Below are 20174 nucleotides of genomic sequence, written 5' to 3'. Positions count from 1 at the left end.
TCACACCCCCCCCACCCACAGGTTCCATATCCAGTCACACACCCCCACCCACAGGTTCCATATCCAGTCACATCCCCCCACCCACAGGTTCCATATCCAGCCACACACCCCCCACCCACAGGTTTCCTCCCAGTCACACACCCGCCACCCACAGGTTCCCTCCCAGTCACACCCCCCCACCCACAGGTTCCATATCCAGTCACCCCCCCCCCCACAGGTTCCATATCCAGTCACACACCCCCACCCACAGATTCCATATCCAGTCACATCCCCCCACTCACAGGTTCCATATCCAGTCACAACCCCCCCCACAGGTTCCATATCCAGTCACACATCCCCACCCACAGGTTCCCCTCCCAGTTACACACCCCCACCTACAGGTTCCCTCCCAGTCACACACCCCCACCCACAGGTTCCCCTCCCAGTCACACACCCCCACCCACAAGTTCCCCTCCCAGTCACGCCCTCCCACCTACAGGTTCCCCATCCATTCACACACCCCCACCCACAGGTTCCCTCCCAGTCACACACCCCCCCACCCTCAGGTTCCCTCCCAGTCACACCCCCCCACCCACAGGTTCCATATCCAGTCACCCCCCCCCCACAGGTTCCATATCCAGTCACACACCCCCACCCACAGATTCCATATCCAGTCACATCCCCCCACTCACAGGTTCCATATCCAGTCACAACCCCCCCCACAGGTTCCATATCCAGTCACACATCCCCACCCACAGGTTCCCCTCCCAGTTACACACCCCCACCCACAGGTTCCCTCCCAGTCACACACCCCCACCCACAGGTTCCCCTCCCAGTCACACACCCCCACCCACAAGTTCCCCTCCCAGTCACGTCCTCCCACCTACAGGTTCCCCATCCAGTCACACACCCCCACCCACAGGTTCCCTCCCAGTCACACACCCCCCCACCCTCAGGTTCCCTCCCAGTCACACACCGGCCTGTCTGGGTAATCTCACCATTCTGTCACTCCCTGTAACTCCCTCCCCACCACAGAAGAACCACCGCGGTTCGCGGAGGGAACTGGAGATGGGCACGGACTGCTGGTGGGAGAGAGGGACGGTGACTGTGTAATGTCAGGGTGAAGTGTGCAGAAGCTTGTCCTGACTGGAGTGGAGAGAACTGTGGTACCTTGTGGGGGGGGGGGGGGCGTGTTCAGTGAAATCTAAGCACCTATGAATGAATAATACAATCTTAGATTCACTTCAGTACAGAAACAGGCCTTGTGGCCCATCTAGTCCATACTTTGGGCACTTGGACACTCATGATAAAATTAGTCAAAGTCAGCATGATATCTGTGAAGGGAAATCTTACCTGACAAATCTGTCAGAGTTCTTTCGGGAAGTGACAAGCTGGGTGGGCAGAAGAGAGGCAGGGGATGTAATTTACTTGGATTTTCAAAAGGCATTTGAGAAGGTGCCTCACATGAGGCTGCTTAACATGATGAAATCCTAAGGCGTTACAGGGTAGACACTGGTATGGATAGAGGAATGGCTGACAGGCAGGAGGGGGCCTTTTCTGGATGGGGAACCTGTGACTGGTGGTGTTCCTCAGGGGTCAGTATTGGGACCGCTACTTTTCACATTGTCAATGATGTAGATAATGGAATTGATGGCTTTGCGGATGATACGAAGATAGGTGGAGGGGTAGGTGGTGCTGAGGAAGATAGGTGGAGGGGTAGGTGGTGCTGAGGAAGCAATGCAACTGCAGCAGGACTTAGACAAATTGGAAGAATGGGCAAAATGGTGGCAGATGGAATATAATGTTGGGAAATGTACGATAATGCATTTTGGTAAAAGGAACAATAGTGCGGACTATTATCTAAATGGGGAGGAGGTTCAAACATCAGAGGAGCGGAGGGATTTAGGAGTCCTCGTGCAAGGCTCCCAGAAGGTTAATTTACAGGTTCAGTCTGTGGTAAAGAAGGCAAATGCAATGTTGGCACTTATCTCAAGGGGAATAGAATATAAAAGCAAGGAGATAATGCTGAGCCTTTATAAGACACTAGTCAGGCTGCACTTGGAGTATTGTCAATGGTTTTGGGCCCCACATCTCAAAAAGGATGTGTTGTCATTGGAGAAAGTCCAGAGGAGGTTCATGAGGATGATTCTGGGAATGAAGGGGTTAACATATGAGGAGTGTTTGGCAGCTTTGGGCCTGTACTCACTGGAATTTAGAAGAATGTGGGGGGATCTCATTGAAACCTATTGAATGTTGAAAGGACTAAATAAGGTGGATGTGGAGAGGATGCTCCTATGGTGGGGGTATCCAGAACTAGAGGGTACAGCGTCAGCATTGAGGGGTAACCCTTTAGAACAGAGGTAAGGAGGAATTGTTTTAGCTAGAGAGTAGTGAATCTATGGAAGACTGCCACAGGCTGCGATGGAGGCCAAGTGTGTGGGTATATTTAAGGGAGAAGTTGATCATTTCTGATCGGTCAGGGCATCAAAGGATATGGTGAGAATGCGGGTGTATGGGGTTGAGTGGAATCCAGGATCAGCCATGATGGAATGGTGGAGCAGACTCGATGGGCTGAATGGCCTAATTCTGCTCCTATATCTCATGGTCTTATGAACTGTTATTCTGTCTAATCTCATTGATCTGCACTCAGACCTTAGTGCTCCATACCCCTCCCATCCATGTACCTACCCAAACTTCTCTTGAATGTTTCAATCAAGTCCGCATCTACCATTTCCACTGGCAGCTTGTTCCACTCTCTCGCCACCCTTTGAGCGAAGAAATTCCCCTTAAACACTTCACCTTTCACCCTTAACACATGACCTGGCTCTAGTCTCACCTAACCTCAGTGGAAAAGGCCTACTTGTGTTTACTTTGTCTATACTCCTCATAATTTTGTATCCCTCTGTCAAATCTCCCCTCATCACTCCAGGGAATAAAGTCCGAACCTGTTCAACCTTACTCTGTAACTCGGGTCCCGGAAACATCCTTGCAAATTTTCTCTCCACTTTTTTCCATCTTATCATCTATGTACTTAACCAAACTTCCGAATCAGTTGTTGAGTTACAGACAGACACTGTGTGACGTGGATCCCTTCTCAGCACTACCGCCCTTTCAGAGCCTCCACTTGACTTTTCAGGGAATTTTGCCAAGCTTTATTAAGTCTACCTTGTTACCTGCTCTCTGCTTTCCTGTGCACTCAGATGCAGTGAAAAGGTTTTGTTTACGCGCCATCCAGATAATTCCGTGTTTAAGTTCACCAACGCAGCACAGAGGGAAAGAAAGACCACAGAATATTCAGTTCAATTGAAGTTTTATTGTCATTCAACATGAATGCAGATGAACACAGCCAAATGAAACAGCGTTACTCCAACGCCAAGGTACATATAGCACCTATAAGATAGAAAGTACATAGAAGATATCAGTAAAATATAGTCACACAAAAAGTATATAGTCCAAGTCCCCGAGTCCATGAACGTTGCAGCAGTCTGCAGCCGAACACAATATGGCTTGTCTTCTGCCAAGTAGACACTGGTGTTGCGGGGGGGGGGGGAGGTGGGGAGCAGCAGAGACTCCAGCATGTATGACACATCACACCACCCCCATGCCCCAGTGGAGTGCACCGACGCCAACGTCTCTCTGCTGGCTGTCTGTTAACAGGCGACCAGTACCCCTGTTGATCAGAGATAGTGTCACGGCTGCAGAAAAGGAGGAAGTCATGGAGGGATTGTCTACAGAGTCTGTGTGGGTGGAAGTCAGAAACAGGAAGGAGTCAATAACTCTACTGGATGTTTTTTATAGACCATCCAATAGTAACAGGGACATCGAGGAGCAGATAGGGAGACAGATTCTGGAACGGAGCAATAATAACAGGGTTGTCGTGATGGGAGATTGTAATTTCCCCAGTATTGATTGGCATCTCCCTAGCGCAAGGGGTTTAGATGGGGTGGAGTTTGTGAGGTGTGTTCAGGAAGGTTTCCCGACACAATATGTAGATAAGCCTACAAGAGGAGAGGCTGTACTTGATCTGGTATTGGGAAATGAACCTGGTCAGGTGTCAGGTCTCTCAGTGGGAGAGCATTTTGGAGATAGTGATCACAATTCTATCTCCTTTACCATAGCATTGGAGAGGGATAGGAACAGACAAGTTAGGAAAGTGTTTAATTGCAGTAAGGGGAAATATGAGGCTATCAGGCAGGAACTTGGAAGCGTAAATTGGGAACAGATGTTCTCACGGAAATGTACAGCAGAAAGGTGGCAAATGGTCAGACCCCACTAGGAGTACTATGCTCTGTTCCGATCACCTCACTACAGGAAGGATGTGGGAACCATAGAAAGGGTGCAGAGGAGATTTACAAGATTGTTGCTTGGATTGGGGAGCATGCCTTATGAAAATAGGTTGAGTGAACTCGGCCTTTTCTCCTTGGAGTGACGGAGGATGAGAGGTGACCTGATAGAGGTATATAAGATGATGAGAGGCATTGATCGTATGGATAGTCAGAGGCTTTTTCCCAGGGCTGAGATGGCAAACACGAGAGGGCACAGTTTTAAGGTGCCTGGAAGTAGGTACAGAGAAGATATCAGGGGTAAGTTTTTTGCACAGAGAGAGGTGAGTGCGTGGAATGGGCTGCCGGTGACGGTGCTGGAGGCGGATACAATAGGGTCTTTTAAGAGACTCCTGGACAGCTACATGCAGCTTAGAAAAATAGAGGGCTATGGGTAATTTCTATGGTAAGGACATGTTCGGCACAGCATTGTGGGCTGAAGGGCCTGTATTGTGCTGTAGGTTTTCCATGTTCCTTGCAGGTCAAGGCCCAGTCCTCACCACAGCCGATCCAAGCAGCTTGCTCCGCCGTCCACCTATAAATCAGTGAATCGAACTTGCAGGATTCCACATCAACAATGTCCAACAGGGTCTTGCGATCAGAAGAAAAGCGAATAAGATGGTCACCTGCAGTTACAGCTACTGAGACAGGCTGGCCAATAGAGGGCAGGGATCGTGATGAGGTAGACTGGGAGATTGAGAGTTAACTTCCATTGTCCAAGAGCGCAGGGGTCGTGATGAGGTAGACTGGGAGATTGAGAGTTAACTTCCATTGTACAAGAGGGCTGGTGTTGTGATGAGGTAGACTGGAGATTGAGAGTTAACTTCCATTGTACAAGATGGCTGGGGTCGTGATGAGGTAGACTGGGAGATTGAGAGTTAACTTCCATTGTACAAGAGGTTTGTTCAGAGTGATATGGAACATTACAGCACAGTATAGGCCTGAACTGCTCCCAGATCAATCTAATCCTTCCCACAAAGACCTCCATTTACTATCATCCACGTGACTCTAAAATGTCCCTAATGTATCTGCTTTTGCCACACCCCTGGCAGGACGTTCCACACACCCACCCCACTGTATAAAAATCCTATGTCTGGCATTCGCCCTATACTTTCCTCCAATCACCTTAAAATTAAGTCCCCTTGCATCAGCCATTTACCCTCTGGTAAAAGGTCTCTGCCTGTTCACTCGATCGATGCCTCTTATCACCTTGTATACCTCTGTCAACCACCTCTCACCCTCCCTCACTTCAAAAGGAAAAGCCCAGCTCACTCAACGTCGATAGAGCCCGATGAACTGAATGCCGGGTGGGATTTGAACGCAGGCTGGTTGGTTAATTGGTTACAGGGGTGTCATTGAGCAGGGTGGGCTGGTTGGGACAGAAGAGCCCTGGATACGGTCTCCCATTCCTGAGTCAGATGAGTTGTCTCTGACCTCTGTGCATAACCAGGCCTGGAACGCCAGCTCTGGCTGGGTACTTGTCCCTCTCCAGTCCCGGGAAGGTGGCCGGCGGAGTTCCACCTGCCCTCTCTGCCTCCCGGCCAGCGACGGAGCATCCCGTACCCAAGGGTAGGAATAAAGGATCATTTCTGCTACGGCTGGCTCCACCTGCAAGTTAGAGATGGCGTTAGAATGAGAGGTAGGGAGCGGGGGACGTGCAGGTGTGGATTGATAATTGCATGTCAGTGAAACTCCGAAAGCAGAGAGACGTTGCGCGCTGGGAATGAGCGGGGGACAATGTGGACTCCGCCAATGCCCCGGGGTGTGGCTGGAGCTGAGCATGTGGTTCACCTGCAGTTCAAACATGACCTTGCGAATGACAGACCAGACACTGGGAGGATGGGGTGTTCAGGCAGCCTGTTGAGGCGGTGACGGGAGAAAAGTGGTTAAATCGCCATTCTGGTACTCCGGAGGCCCGGACTAACAACCCCGAGGAGCTGAGTACAAATCTCACCCGCCATTTGTCCAGCTGACTGTACAGTTCATTGTGACTTGCTGAGGATGAGTGAGCTAAGGGTTTTTCCTTTGGAGTGAAGGAGGAGATTTGATAGAGGTGTACAAGATGAGATGAGGCCCAGGTTGCGTAGGCAGCCAGAGAACATTAAGGGGGTAAATGTTTTGGGAAGTCGCTTTGACCCGGACGGTATTGCAAAACAAAAATCATCCATACCAAGACAAAGATTATTATAATAATTTTGTACTCTTCCTCAAACCATTTAATAACTGCACCTGTCTTTGTGTAAATTCTAAATGATAGGAGATAGCACAGTATGGGCCCTTTGGCCCACAATGCTGTGCCAACCTTTTAACCTAAATCAATTTAACTCTTCCCTCCTGCATAACCCTCCATTTTTCTATCACCCATGTGCCTATCTAAGAGTCTCTTAAATGTCCCTGATGTATCTGCCTCTCCCACCACCCCTGACATCACCCCAGCATACTTTCCCCTAATTACCTTAAAATTATGCTCCCTTTTGTTAGCCATTTCCATCCTGGGAAAAAGTCTCTGGCTGCCACTCGATCTCTGCCTCTCATCACTATGTACACTTCTATCAAGTCACCTCTCATCCTTTGCTCCAAAGGGAAGAGCCTAAGCTTGCTCAACCTTTCCTCATAAGGCGTGGGGATGGACTAGAAATGGTGGGTGGGGTTTGAAATCGGCTAGAAATGATGGTTTACCCGCTGTTTCACTGTCACCACCTCATCGAAAGCCTGCCTTCCTGTTCTCAGCATGTGCTGGAATGAGTCTGCAGTGTAATGAACTTCCTCCCACCATGTCTTTCTGAGGTCTGTGAATTAGAATTGCAGTCTGAGCCGTCGTGGGTTCTGATGAATCATCAACCTCCTAGATTGTGGCAGAGATGATCTGGTGACGTTGTGTCCCGTACCCCCGTTCTCCCTGCAGCCCCCGACATACTCCCCTCCCCTCCGACACCAGCGGTCTCAGTTGTGTAGTTCCCCCTGGCTGTTCTGAACTGTTGGGGGGTTGGGGGGGGTGTCCAGTTAGGGGAGCCATGCCTGTCCCAGTCATGTCCTGCTTCAGTGCAGGGGAGTGCAGTCATTGTGTGAGCAGTGACTGTATCAGGCAGCAGACACCTCTGCCCACCACAGTGACGCTGCAGCTCACAGCACGTCTCTGCCACAGAGGGGGGAGGGTTCTGAGTCGGGGAGGAGCTTTCACAGAGCTGCTCGGTGTTGAGGCCTGGTGGAGGCGCTGGATCAGATGATGCACGCTGCTTGTGATGCCTCAGAGGCAGATGGGGAAGTGTCGTACGAGCTTGAAGGTCAGGTCGTTCCTCACACGCACAGGCATGTGCACGCACACACATACACAAGCACGTGCTCGAACACATGCGCGCACACACAAGCACACAGATACCGCTGGTGAACCTCTTCTGCAGGCTGTCTTGTAGCTCAGCTCAGAGATTGGTAGATATGACTCTAACACATAACTGAGTCGTGCCAGAAGGAAGATCATCGTTGGGACCTTAACATCCAAGGATACACGTTGTATCAAAAGGACAGGCAGATAGGCAGGGAGGGAGGGATAGTTCTGTTGGTAAAAGATGAAATCAATTCCTTAGCAGTGACATAGGATCAGGAAATGCAGAGTTCTTGTGGGTAGATTTAGGAAACTGTAAGGGTAAAAAGACCCTGATGGGAGTTGTATACAGGCCTCCAGACAGTAGCCAGGATGTGGGATGTAAATTACAATGCAAGATAGAAAAGATATGTGTAAAGGGCAATGTTATGAATAGTAATAGGGAATTTCAAAATTCAGGTGGATTGGAAAAATCAGGTTGGTGCTGGATCCCAAAAGAGGGGATTTGTAGAATGCCTATGAGATGGCTTTTTAGAGTAGTTTGTGGTTGATCCCACTAGGGGAATCAGCTGTTTGGGATTGGGTGTTGTGTAATGAACCAGATTTGAGTAGAGAGCTGAAGGTAAAGGAACCCTCAGGAGACCCTGCAATTTGAGAGAGACAAAGTCAGATGTATCAGTATTACAGTGGAGTAAAGGGAATTACAGAGGCAAGAGAAAGGAGTTGGCCAGAATTGATTGTAAAGGAACCCTGGCAGGGATGACAGCAGAGTAGCAACGGCTGAACTTTCTGGGAGCAATTCGGAAGGCACAGGAGAGATATTTCCCAACAAAGAAGTATTCTAAAGGCAGGATGATGCAACTGTGGCGACAAGAGAAGTCAAAAACAACAAAAAAAAGCAGCTGCGCAGGTTGACTCTGTGGTTAAGAAAGCATACGGTGTATTGGCCTTCATCAGTTGTGGGTTTGAGTTTAGGAGCCGAGAGGTAATGTTGCAGCTATATAGGACCCTGGTCAGACCCCACTTGGAGTACTGTGCTCAGTTCTGGTCACCTCACTACAGGAAAGATGTGCAACCATAGAAAGGGTGCAGAGGAGATTTACGAGGATGTTGCCTGGATTGGGGAGCATGCTTTATGAAAACCGGTTGAGTGAACTCGGCCTTTTCTCCTTGGAGTGACGGAGGATGAGAGGTGACCTGATAGAGGTGTATAAGATGATGAGAGGCCTTGATCGTGTGGATAGTCAGAGGCTTTTTCCCAGGGCTGAAATGGTTGCACAAGAGGACACAGGTTTAAGGTGCTGGGGAGTAGGTACAGAGGAGATGTCAGGGTAAGTTTTTTACTCAGAGAGTGGAATGGGCTGCCGGCAATGGTGATGGAGGCGGATACGATAGGGTCTTTTAAGAGACTTTTGGATAGGTACATAGAAAATTAGAGGGCTATAGGTAAGCCTAATAATTTCTAAGGTAGAGACATGTTCGGCACAACTTTGTGGGCCGAAGGGCTTGTATTGTGCTGTAGGTTTTCTATGTTTCTGTGTTAACATAAAAGCCAAAGAGAGGGCATTTAATAGAGCAAAGACATGTGGGAAGTCAGAGGATTGGGAAGCTTTTAAAAACCAACAGAAGTCGACCAAAAAAGTGATGATAAGGGAAAAGGTTAAATATGAAGGTAAGCTAGTCAATAATATCAAAGAGGGTTGCGGAATTTTTTTCAGATGTGTAAAGAGTAAATGAGAGGTGAGAGTAGATATTGGACCGCTGGACAATGATGCTAGAAAGCTAGTAATAGGGGACAAGGAAATAACAAAAGAACTGAATAAGTATTTTGTACCATTCTTCACTGTGGAAGATGCTAGCAGTATGTCGAAAGTTCAAGAGTGTCAGGGGCAGAAGTGAGTGTAGTTGCTATTACTATGGAGAAGGTGCCTGGGATGTTGAAAGGTCTGAAGATAGATAGAACATAGAACATAGAATAGTACAGCATATTACAGGCCCTTCGGCCCACAATGTTGTGCCGGCCTTCAAACCCTGCCTCCCATATAACCCCCCACCTTAAATTCCTCCATATACCTGTCTAGTGGTCTCTTAAACTTCACGAGTGTATCTGCCTCCACCACTGACTCAGGCAGTGCATTCCACGCACCAACCACTCTCTGAGTAAAAAACCTTCCTCTAATATCCCCCTTGAACTTCCCACCCCTTACCTTAAAGCCATGTCCTCTTGCATTGAGCAGTGGTGCCCTGGGGGAAGAGATGCTGGCTATCCACTCTATCTATTCCTCTTATTATCTTGTACACCTCTAACATGTCTCCTCTCATCCTCCTTCTCTCCAAAGAGTAAAGCCCTAGCTCCCTTAATCTCTGATCATAATCCATACTCTCTAAACCAGGCAGCATCCTGGTAAATCTCGTCTGTACCCTTTCCAATACTTCCACATCCTTCCTATAGTGAGGCGACCGGAACTGGACACAGTACTCCAAGTGTGGCCTAACCAGAGTTTTATAGAGCTGCATCATTACATCACAACTCTTAAACTCACTTGGATCAGTCACCTGGAGCAGATGGTGTCCACCCCAGGGTTCTGAAAGAGGTGGTTGAAGAGTTCATGGAAGTATTAGTAATGATCCTTCAAGAATCACTAGATTCTGGAGTGCTTCTGGAAGTCTGGAAAATTGCAAATGTCACACCACTCTTCAAGAAGGGAGAGAGGTCGTAGAAAAGATACTATGGGCCTGTTAGTCTGACCTTCGTGGTTGGAAGGAATGAGGTCTCAGGGTACTTGGAGGCACATGATAAAATAGACTGTAGTCAGCATGGTTTCCTCAAGGGAAAATCTTGCCTGACAAATCTGTTGGAATTCTTTGGGGAAATAACAATGAAGGATTGCAGGATAGACAATGGAGAGTCAGTGGGATGTTATTTACTTGGATTTTCAGAAGGCCTTTGACAAGGTGCCACAATTGAGGCTGCTTAACAAGATAAGAGCCCCTGATTGTACAGGAAAGATTCTAGCATGGATAGAGGATTGGCTGACTGGCAGGAGGCAAAGATTGGGAATAAAGACAGCATTTTCTGGTTGACTGCCAGTAACTAGAGTTGTTCTGCAGGGGTCAGTATTGGATCCTGATGAAGGGTCTCAGCCTGAAATATCGACCGTTTGTTCCCCCTGCCCCCCATAGATGCTGCCTGAAATTGAGACATGGGAGCAGAATTCGGCCACTCAGCTCGTTGGGAGTGCTGCGCCATTCCATCATGGCTGGTCCTCAGTCCCGCTCAACCCCACACACCCTCCTTCTTGTCGTAGTCTTTGATGCCCTGACCAATCTGGAAACTAGCAATTCTCACTCTTAATATACCCACGGACTTGGCCTCCACCGCAGTCTGTGGCAGTGCCTTCCACAGATTCACTACTCTGGCTAAAAAAAATTCCTCCTTACCTCTGTTCTAAAAGGTCACCCCTCAATTTTGAGGCTGTGCCCTCTAGTTCTGGATACCTCCACCATAGGAAACGTCCTCTCCACATCCACCTTATCTAGTCCTCTCAACATTCGGTAGGTTAACCCCCACGTTCTAAATTCCAGTGAGTACAGGCTTGAAAAAAAAGCTCCTCATATGTTAACCCCTTCATTCCTGGAATCATCTTCGAGAATCTCTTCTGGACTCTCTCCAATGATAGCATATCCTTTCTGAGATATGGGTTCAAAACTGTTGACAATGCTCAAAGTGCAGCATAACTAGTGTCTTATAAAGGCTCAGCATTATTCTCCTTGTTTTTTGTATTCTATTCCACTTGAAATGAATGCCAACATTGTATTTGCTTTCTTTACCACAGACTCAACTTGTAAATTAACCTTCTGGGAGTCTTGCACGAGGACTCTCAAATCCCTTTGCACCTCTAATGTTTGAACCTTCTCTCCAATTAGATAACAGTCCACACTGTTGTTCCTTTTACCAAAATGCATTATCATACATTTCCCAATACTGTATTCCATTCTGCCACCTTTTTGCCCGTTCTTCCAATTTGTCTAAGCACTGCTGCAATCGCATTGCTTCCTCAGCACTACCTACCCCTCCACCTATCTTCCTCAGCACCACCTACCCCTCCACCTATCTTCCTCAGCACTACCTACCCCTCCACCTATCTTTGTATCATCTGCAAACTTTGCCACAAAGCCGTCAATCCCATTATCTAAATCGTTGACTTCACTGTGTGAAAAGTAGCTGTCCCTATACTGACCCCTGAGGAATACCACTAGTCAGCGGCAGCCAACCAGAAAAGGCCCCCTTTTATTCCCACTAGCGGCCTCCTGCCTGCCAGCCATTCCACTATGCATGCCAGTGTCTTTCCTGTAATGCCATGGAATTTTATGACCTGAGTTTCTCCAGCATTTTGTGTGTGTGTTGCAAAGGGAGTTAATTTTTGTGGGACCTCAGTCCCTCCCTGGTCGTGACCCTGAGCTTGTTGCAGTTAAGATGAAGGCATCTCAGAACTTTGGCTGAAAGTGAGTCATTTGATTTTATACTTCCTCAGACCCTGCATGAATGAACTCAAGGTTAAGTTTATCGGAAAACAAATTAAAATATTTTTTGTGTACCTCTGGGAAAGGGGCCGAGAATGTTTTGATTTGGGCCAGACTGGATTCCAATCGTCATCATGTCTCAGCCTTTGAACAGTGAACTGTGGAGAGACTGAATAGAGTTTAACGCACAGTGGCTGAACGGTGAATGTTGGGAGATGGTTCCTATCTGCAGAATAGAATTAACCTGTTTTTTGTGTGTGTGTGTGTGTGTGTGTGTTTAGTACTTTAGTATGCACGGGACCTGTCCCCAGTGAGGGTCTGAGTGTGTGTGGCCTTCCTAAAGCCGGCTTAGCGGTGTAGTGATGACGCTGATGTGACTGAGGCATAGCCACTTGGACAAAACGTCCACAACTTTGAACCGTCAGCTGTGAACCCTGTTCCAAAACAAGCGAGATAAAAGCTCTGTGTCTCCTATCTCTATCGGAGACGGCACTCAGAAGGCAGGGGAAGGGTTACTGCCTCCAACTAGCTGGTGGCCGAGTTCCCTTGAGTGTAAGATGCCGAGGGGCATCAGTACGGTGAATGAGTACAGTGCTGCTGTGCCAGGGCTGGGACTATCCCGGGGACAGGGAATCAAGAACCAGAGGGCACAGGTTGAAGGTGAGAAGGAAGAGGGATTTAATATGGACCTGAGAGGCAATATTTTCACTCAGAGGGTTGTATGAAACAGTCTGCCAGAGGAAGTGCCTGAGTCAGGTACATTGTCACGTTTAAAAGACCCTTGGACCCGATACCTGGATAGAAAAGGTTTAGAGGGACATGGGTCAAACACTGGCACTAGCTTAGTTGGGTATCTTGGTCAGCATGGATGAGTCGGGCTGAAAGGCCTGTTTGTGACTATGAGTGCTGGGTTTTTGAGCTGTGACAGGCATCACAACCTGCCCCTGCTTTTCATCCAGGTTAAGCACAGACTGTCCTGAGTCAGGCCCAATGTACAGCCGTTCCACCAGCGACCTTCTCTGAGCTTCCCCATGCCATCACTTTCCAGAGTGTGCTTAGTTTGATGGTGTAATGCCCTGGCTTTCTCCTGTCACCAGTTCTGGGAGCCAGCTGCTGCCCAAAGTGGGAGTCAGGCTCTGGGATGGAGCCTCCACGGAGGTCAGGCAGGGTCTGAGACCCACCAACTACCATGTTGTTGCTGCTTTACAACACATCTGATTGGTTTGTATGGGAATTTGTATACTACACTCCCTGTATGTGTGTGTGTGTGTGTGTGTGTGTGTGTGTGTGTGTGTGAGAGAGGGAGGGAGGGAGAGAGAGAGAGAGAGACTTGGCATCGACGTACAGCGCCCCCTATAGGACTGGAGGATATACATGATCCTGTATTTGCAATGAATTTGCCACAGACCTCCCACTAGGAATGACTCCTGTAGTCTGACAATCAAGGAATTTTTGTTTGAGCTTGTATTACCTGTAAGTCTTCTCTTCCCCCATTCAGGTGCTTTTCTTATCCCATATTTTATCTTCCTGATTGGTGGAGGTCTGCCTGTGTTCTTTCTGGAAGTTGCTGTTGGCCAGTACACATCTCAAGGAGGAATCACCTGCTGGGAGAAACTCTGCCCCATTTTCTCTGGTGAGTGTGGCTTTCATGTCAGGGCAGCACATGGGGGGGGGGGAGTTAGGGGGGAATGGGTGGCGACATACAGGGAAAGAGAGGAGGAGATGAGGGAGGGGATGGAGATAGAGATGATGGAGGGAAATGGGAGAGAGTGAGAGATATGGGGGTGGAGGATGGACAAGGAAGAAATGGACAGGATAGAGTGCAGGACTGGAAGGAAGACAGGTCAGAAAAGGTGGTGTTACCACAATGATCAGAATCATGGGCTGGGTCGAGGAGAGAGAGGATTGAGAGAGAGAAGTAGGGGATGAAGACATGTCTAACTAATGGCCCTCAGCAGATGGTGGGTGAGGCAGGGGATCGAGGTGGAGATAGGTTTGGATTTTGACCCAGAGGGATTTGGGACTATTCATTGGGAACTGGAGTCAAGGGTTGTGATTTGGAACCAATGTTTAGGATTTCACGTCAAGGTTTGGGATTTGGGGCCAATGGTTGGTAGTTGATGCAGACATTGGAATTGGAACACTCTGGTCTAGCTTTTGGGAATGGAGGTGTTGAAGGGAAGAGGGGGTGCAATTGGGACTGTTTGCCGTGTTAATTGTTTGCCGTGTATGGCTGCCCTGACAGGAATTGGCTGTGCCTCCGTCGTCATCGTGTCTCTGTTGAATGTCTACTATATCGTGATCCTGGCCTGGGGAATCTACTACCTCTTCCAGACCTTCCAGAGCGAGCTGCCCTGGGCCAGGTGTGGCCATACCTGGAACACTGATCACTGCATTGAGGACCGCCTGCGAAAGAACCTCTCTCTCTGTGCCGGCTGCAACGCCACCAACTACACCAACTACACCTCCCCCGTGACAGAATTCTGGGAGTAAGAAAGCCAGTGATCGCGTTATTTTCCAATGTCTCCGTGACTCTGTTTGGTGAACAGCACCAAACTGGGGTGTCCCAGCACCACTGGGGTGCACCCTGCTCCCAAATGCCACTCCCTTCTGCTGCAGGGTCTGCCCTTTGACCTTGCTGCCCCTTCATCCCCTTGTCTCTTGAACTCACTGCACATTGGCCTGTCTAACTCTCGGCCTCACTATCTGCCCCTTCTCCTCACAGTACTGTTTCCCCTTGGCCTAACTACCCTTTGATCTGGTTGCACCTTGACCTTAGTGCCCTGACTGTTCTTTGTTGACACTCCCTCAGGAAGGGCCAGCACAGGGTTACTGGCTGAATGGCCTTGGGTACACCCCACCCTGAGAGGAAAGTCATGTTCAAGGCCTCTGGTTCAATCTTGATTCCTCTCCCCCCCCCCCCCCACTTTCCCCTCAGATTCTGCCCCTCCTGCCTGCCCAGCCACTCAATGAGATCTTTCACCTCTGATGTAACTTTCATGTCCAGATCCCAGACCACTGTCTGCTCTCTGACCGGGTGACCTGCCCTCACCCCTCCACACCCCGAAACCTTCTCTGCAGAGCCCAGCCTTGGTAACCTGTCACTCCCTCTCTCTCTACACAACACAGACTCACTGACACCACTTCCTGTTCTCAGCCCAGCCTCACCAACTCAAGTCTGAGAATCAAAACAGAAACTGCAGTTTGCTGGAAATAACAGAAGCAGGCAGGAAGCACGCCACCATTTGGGCAGAAAGAGAGAAACGGGGTTAAACTTTCAGGCCTACGGCTCTTCATCAGAAGTGGAGAAGAGTAAACGAGTGAAACACGAGAGGTTCTGCTGGAAGTCCAGAGCAACACACACAAGACGCTGGAGGAGCTCAGCACGTCTTTCCTTGATGAAGGGCCTCGTCCCGACACATCGACCGTTTGTTTCTTCCTCTCCGCCGATGCTGCCTGACCTGCTGAGTTCCTCCAGCACTTAGTGTGTGTTGCAGAGAGGGGGAGGACAGGAAGTGTTAGTGAAACATCAGCAAGTGAGAAGAAGGAAGAGCGAGGTGCTTAGAGGGTGTTAGGAAGAAAGACAGCGCGTTGGAATGGTGAGAAGACAATGCAGCATGTGCTGGAGATTAGATTGTAAATTAGTCGCACGTATATTGAAGCATTAAAGCACGCAGTGAAATGCATCATTTTGCATCAATGACCAGCCCTGTCTGAGGGTGTGCGGGCTGCCAGGGTGGGGGGGTGTTCTGCCCGATAGTGTCCCATGCACGTGCACAACTTACTAACCCTAACCCATTCGCTTTGGAGTGTGGGAGGAAACCAGAGCACCCAGAGGAAACCGGTGCAGTCACGGGAAGAACGTACAAAAACTCCTTAGAGACAGCAGCAGAATTTGAACCCTGATCACCGACACTGTGAAGTGTTACACTTTAACGGTTACTCGACCACACTTTCCAGATGTGGAGCAGGTGGGGAGGGGCACCCATTTAACGTTGAGGCCTAGTGGTGGCTCTGAAACAAACAGGAGGGGCAGGTTATCTGAAGTTGTGCTCTGGTCCTTGATGAGGAGTTGTTCCCGGTGCTTACGCCTGAGCCAGGTTGGACTAATGTAGAAGCAGCGGATGGAGAGGCCATGGTGGGATGGGTGAGGAGCAGGGTTACCATAGAGACATACATCACAGAAACAGGCCCCTAGGGCCCCGTCACACCCAAGCCATCTGTGTTGTCCAGTTCTGGCAGCTCATTCCAAATGCTCATGCTCACCACCTTCTGGGTGAAAAAGTTGCACTTCTGCTTTAGACACACTGTGGCAGTGTGTTTGTGCCCTTGAGCAAGGCACTTAACCACACATTGCTCTAGTGTCTGTGTGAGGAGTGGCGCCCCACACAGACTTCCAATCTGCACCTTGTAAGGCAGAATATGCCCAACGCAGGCCTTTCATGGTCTGAGTCGACATTCCCTCCCCTCTGCCTAGAGGGATCTGGGCCAAATGGGGCTGGCTTAGATAAACATCACGGTTGGCATGGAGAAGATGGGCTGAATGGCCTGTTTCTGTGCTTTTTGATTGTTTCCAGCATCTGCAGTTTGTTTTGTTGTTTATTTAAGAGCCTGGTCCTCCAGAGCCTCCCATTAACCCCTCCATACCCCTCTGTCCTCAACGCTCACAGTGAGAACGGTCCTGCCAATGGCTCGCTGCCTGTCGTACACAGTGACTGCCACCGACTCCACCCGCCCTCCATGTAGGAACGTCCATGATGAAGATAGTACCTCTCCCTGTTTGCCCCACACCCCTGCCCCCCCTCCATTTTTGTAGATTCCCGTTGTGATTGTGCTTTCACCATCACTGACACCAAAATATCTGTCCACTCAAAGTATGTTCCTTCCTCTACCAGACCAGACAGCACCCTCTCCGTACCTCCTCTTCACCCTCCCCCTCTCTCCCTCTCTCTCCCACTTTCTCTCCCTCCCCACCCCCTCCTTCTCTGTGTCTCCCCAGAGTGCCTCTTTCACTTCCTCCCTCCTCCCTGTTTTTATCTCACTTCCCCCCATTCAGCCCTTTTTCTGTTTCTCTCTTCCCCTCCCCCTTCCTCCTCCTCAAAATCTTATCTTGCTTTCCTTTCTTTGTCACACCTCCCTCTCTTCATTTCCCTCTTCCTCACCATCTCTCTGCCCTCCATCCTCCCCCACCCTCGTTCTCCCTCTCCCCCTCTCTGTCTTACACACTGACCCTCTCTCTTGAACAGAGGGATATGTCAGTCCGGTGTGGGAAGAAGTTTCTGTTTCGGAGGGACATACGTGTTGTCCATTCTGCGGCTTCATTCCAGCCCAAGGATTGCTACGCCAGAGCCCAGTGTGGCCATCACATCCTTGAGAACTAATACAGCCTCACACTCACACCCCGTCAGCCATGCCTCCCCTCCACGGCACCGATACACCAACTTTCACCCCTCTTTCTCTTTACAGATATTGGTGATCCAGTCCAGTTGTTCTTCATTCTATCACCCTTTATATTTAGTTTCACATGTGTGTGTTGGGGACTGGGGGTGGGGGGAGAATAGATGCAGGGGTGGGGTGATGAGGGGATCAGAGAGTGAAGGACAGAGAACCCCTGTCTTCACCCCGGGAGTGTGTGATGGGACAGTGTAGAGGGAGTGTGTGATGGGACAGTGTGGAGGGAGCTTCACTCTGTGTCTGACCCCGGGAGTGTGTGATGGGACGGTGTGGAGGAAGATTCACTCTGTGTCTGACCCCGGGAGTGTGTGATGGGACAGTGTAGAGGCAGCTTCACTCTGTGTCTGACCCTGGGAGTGTGTGATGGGACGGTGTGGAGGGAGATTCACTCTGTGTCTGACCCTGGGAGTGTGTGATGGGACAGTGTGGAGGGAGCTTCACTCTGTGTCTGACCCCGGGAGTGTGTGATGGGACGGTGTGGAGGAAGATTCACTCTGTGTCTGACCCCGGGAGTGTGTGATGGGACAGTGTAGAGGCAGCTTCACTCTGTGTCTGACCCTGGGAGTGTGTGATGGGACGGTGTGGAGGGAGATTCACTCTGTGTCTGACCCTGGGAGTGTGTGATGGGACAGTGTGGAGGGAGCTTCACTCTGTGTCTGACCCCGGGAGTGTGTGATGGGACGGTGTGGAGGAAGATTCACTCTGTGTCTGACCCCGGGAGTGTGTGATGGGACAGTGTAGAGGCAGCTTCACTCTGTGTCTGACCCCGGGAGTGTGTGACGGGACGGTGTGGAGGGACCTTCACTCTGTGTCTGACCCCGGGAGTGTGTGACGGGACGGTGCGGAGGGACCTTCACTCTGTGTCTGACCCCGGGAGTGTGTGACGGGACGGTGCGGAGGGAGCTTCACTCTGTGTCTGACCCCGGGAGTGTGTGACGGGACGGTGTGGAGGGACCTTCACTCTGTGTCTGACCCCGGGAGTGTGTGATGGGACGGTGTGGAGGGACCTTCACTCTGTGTCTGACCCCGGGAGTGTGTGATGGGACGGTGTGGAGGGAGCTTCACTCTGTGTCTGACCCCGGGAGTGTGTGATGGGACGGTGTGGAGGGAGCTTCACTCTGTGTCTGACCCCGGGAGTGTGTGATGGGACGGTGTGGAGGGACCTTCACTTTGTGTCTGACCCCGGGAGTGTGTGATGGGATGGTGTGGAGGGAGCTTCACTCTGTGTCTGACCCCGGGAGTGTGTGATGGGACGGTGTGGAGGGACCTTCACTCTGTGTCTGATCCCAAGAGTGTGTGATGGGACGGTATGGAGGGAGCTTCACTCTGTGTCTGACCCCGGGAGTGTGTGATGGGACGGTGTGGGGGGGAGTTTCCCTCTGTGTCTGACCCTGTGAGTGTGTGATGGGACGGTGTGGGGGGGAGTTTCCCTCTGTGTCTGACCCTGTGAGTGTGTGATGGGACGGTGTAGAGGGTACTTCACATTGTGTCTAACCTCGAGCGTGTGTGATGGGACGGTGTGGGGGGGAGTTTCCCTCTGTGTCTGACCCTGTGAGTGTGTGATGGAATGGTGTGGAGGGAGCTTCACTCTGTGTCCTACCCTGGGAGTGGGTGAGGGAATGTGTGATGGGACGGTGTGCAGGGAGCTTCACTCTGAGACCCTGGGAGTGTGTGATGGGACAGTGTAGTGAGGCCTATTCCCTGGTGTTCGTTGAAATCCCATGCATATTTTACATGACTCTATACAGCTCCTTCCCAGGTTACTACGGGCTCCGCTCCTGTGAACTGTCCGCTATCCGGGCAGTTCACAAGTCTGAAGTGCGGCCACACACAGCAGAAGATTCCTGCGGCTGGCAATTGCATTCCACCGTCTCCCAAACGCTGGTTGACATTACAATCTGTACACAGGCCGCGCATTCATACCTGAGTGCACACAGCCCTTCTCCCAGGGACGGGGAATCAAGAACCAGAGGGCACAGGTTTAAGGTGAGAGGAGAGAGATTTAATAGGAACCTGAGGGGCATCTTTTTCATCCAGAGGGTGGTCTGTATATGGAACGAGCTGCCAGAGGAAGTGGTTGAGGCAGGTGCATTAAGAACATTCTAAAGGTAATTGGCCAGGTAAATGGATAGGAAAGTTAAAGGGATATGAGAATCTTGGTCAGCATGGACTGGTTGGGCCAAAGGGTGACTCTGTGCGGTGTGACTCTGTGAGTCATACAGTACAGGTTCAATACGTGGGCGGCACTGTCACGGTTTGTGCAAGTCTATATCATTGCCAGCGATCACCGGTCGGGATTGAATTCCCACCGTTGTCCGTGAGGATTCTCCCTGTTTGAGGAGATCACATGGGTTTCGTCTGGGTGTTCCCGTTTCCTCCCAGGTTCCAAAAAAAACATGGGTCAGGGAAGTGTGGCAACACTTGTAGGCTGTCCCCAGCACTTTCTCAAGACTACGTTGATCATTGGTGCTAACAGTGATCTGTTTGTCAGAGGTACAGTGAACTGCAAAGGGCTTTCACAAAGTGCTGGAGGAACTCAGCAGGTCAGGCAGCTTCTGTGGAGGAATAAACAG

At 50.1% G+C, this 20174-nt stretch overlaps 1 protein-coding gene across 2 annotated transcripts in view; it reads left to right on the top strand.

The window, feature by feature from the left end:
- The first annotated feature begins 14553 nt into the window (after nt 1–14553).
- The window catches only part of LOC140210941 (sodium- and chloride-dependent taurine transporter-like), a 36260-nt gene continuing 30639 nt past the window's right edge, over nt 14554–20174 (top strand). The window contains exon 1 of one of the 2 annotated variants that reach the window (XM_072280218.1): nt 14554–14636. The gene's annotated coding sequence lies outside the window, so the exon portion shown is untranslated. Of the gene's footprint in view, nt 14637–19498; nt 19588–20174 lie in introns of those variants that run through there. The other variant, XM_072280220.1, reaches the window with a different exon arrangement.

This window comes from Mobula birostris, chromosome 16 (genome assembly GCF_030028105.1).
Source record: "Mobula birostris isolate sMobBir1 chromosome 16, sMobBir1.hap1, whole genome shotgun sequence".
NCBI lineage: Eukaryota > Metazoa > Chordata > Chondrichthyes > Myliobatiformes > Myliobatidae > Mobula > Mobula birostris.
The sequence above is the reverse complement of the archived record's forward strand: the minus strand, read 5'-3'. Positions and strand labels throughout refer to the sequence as shown.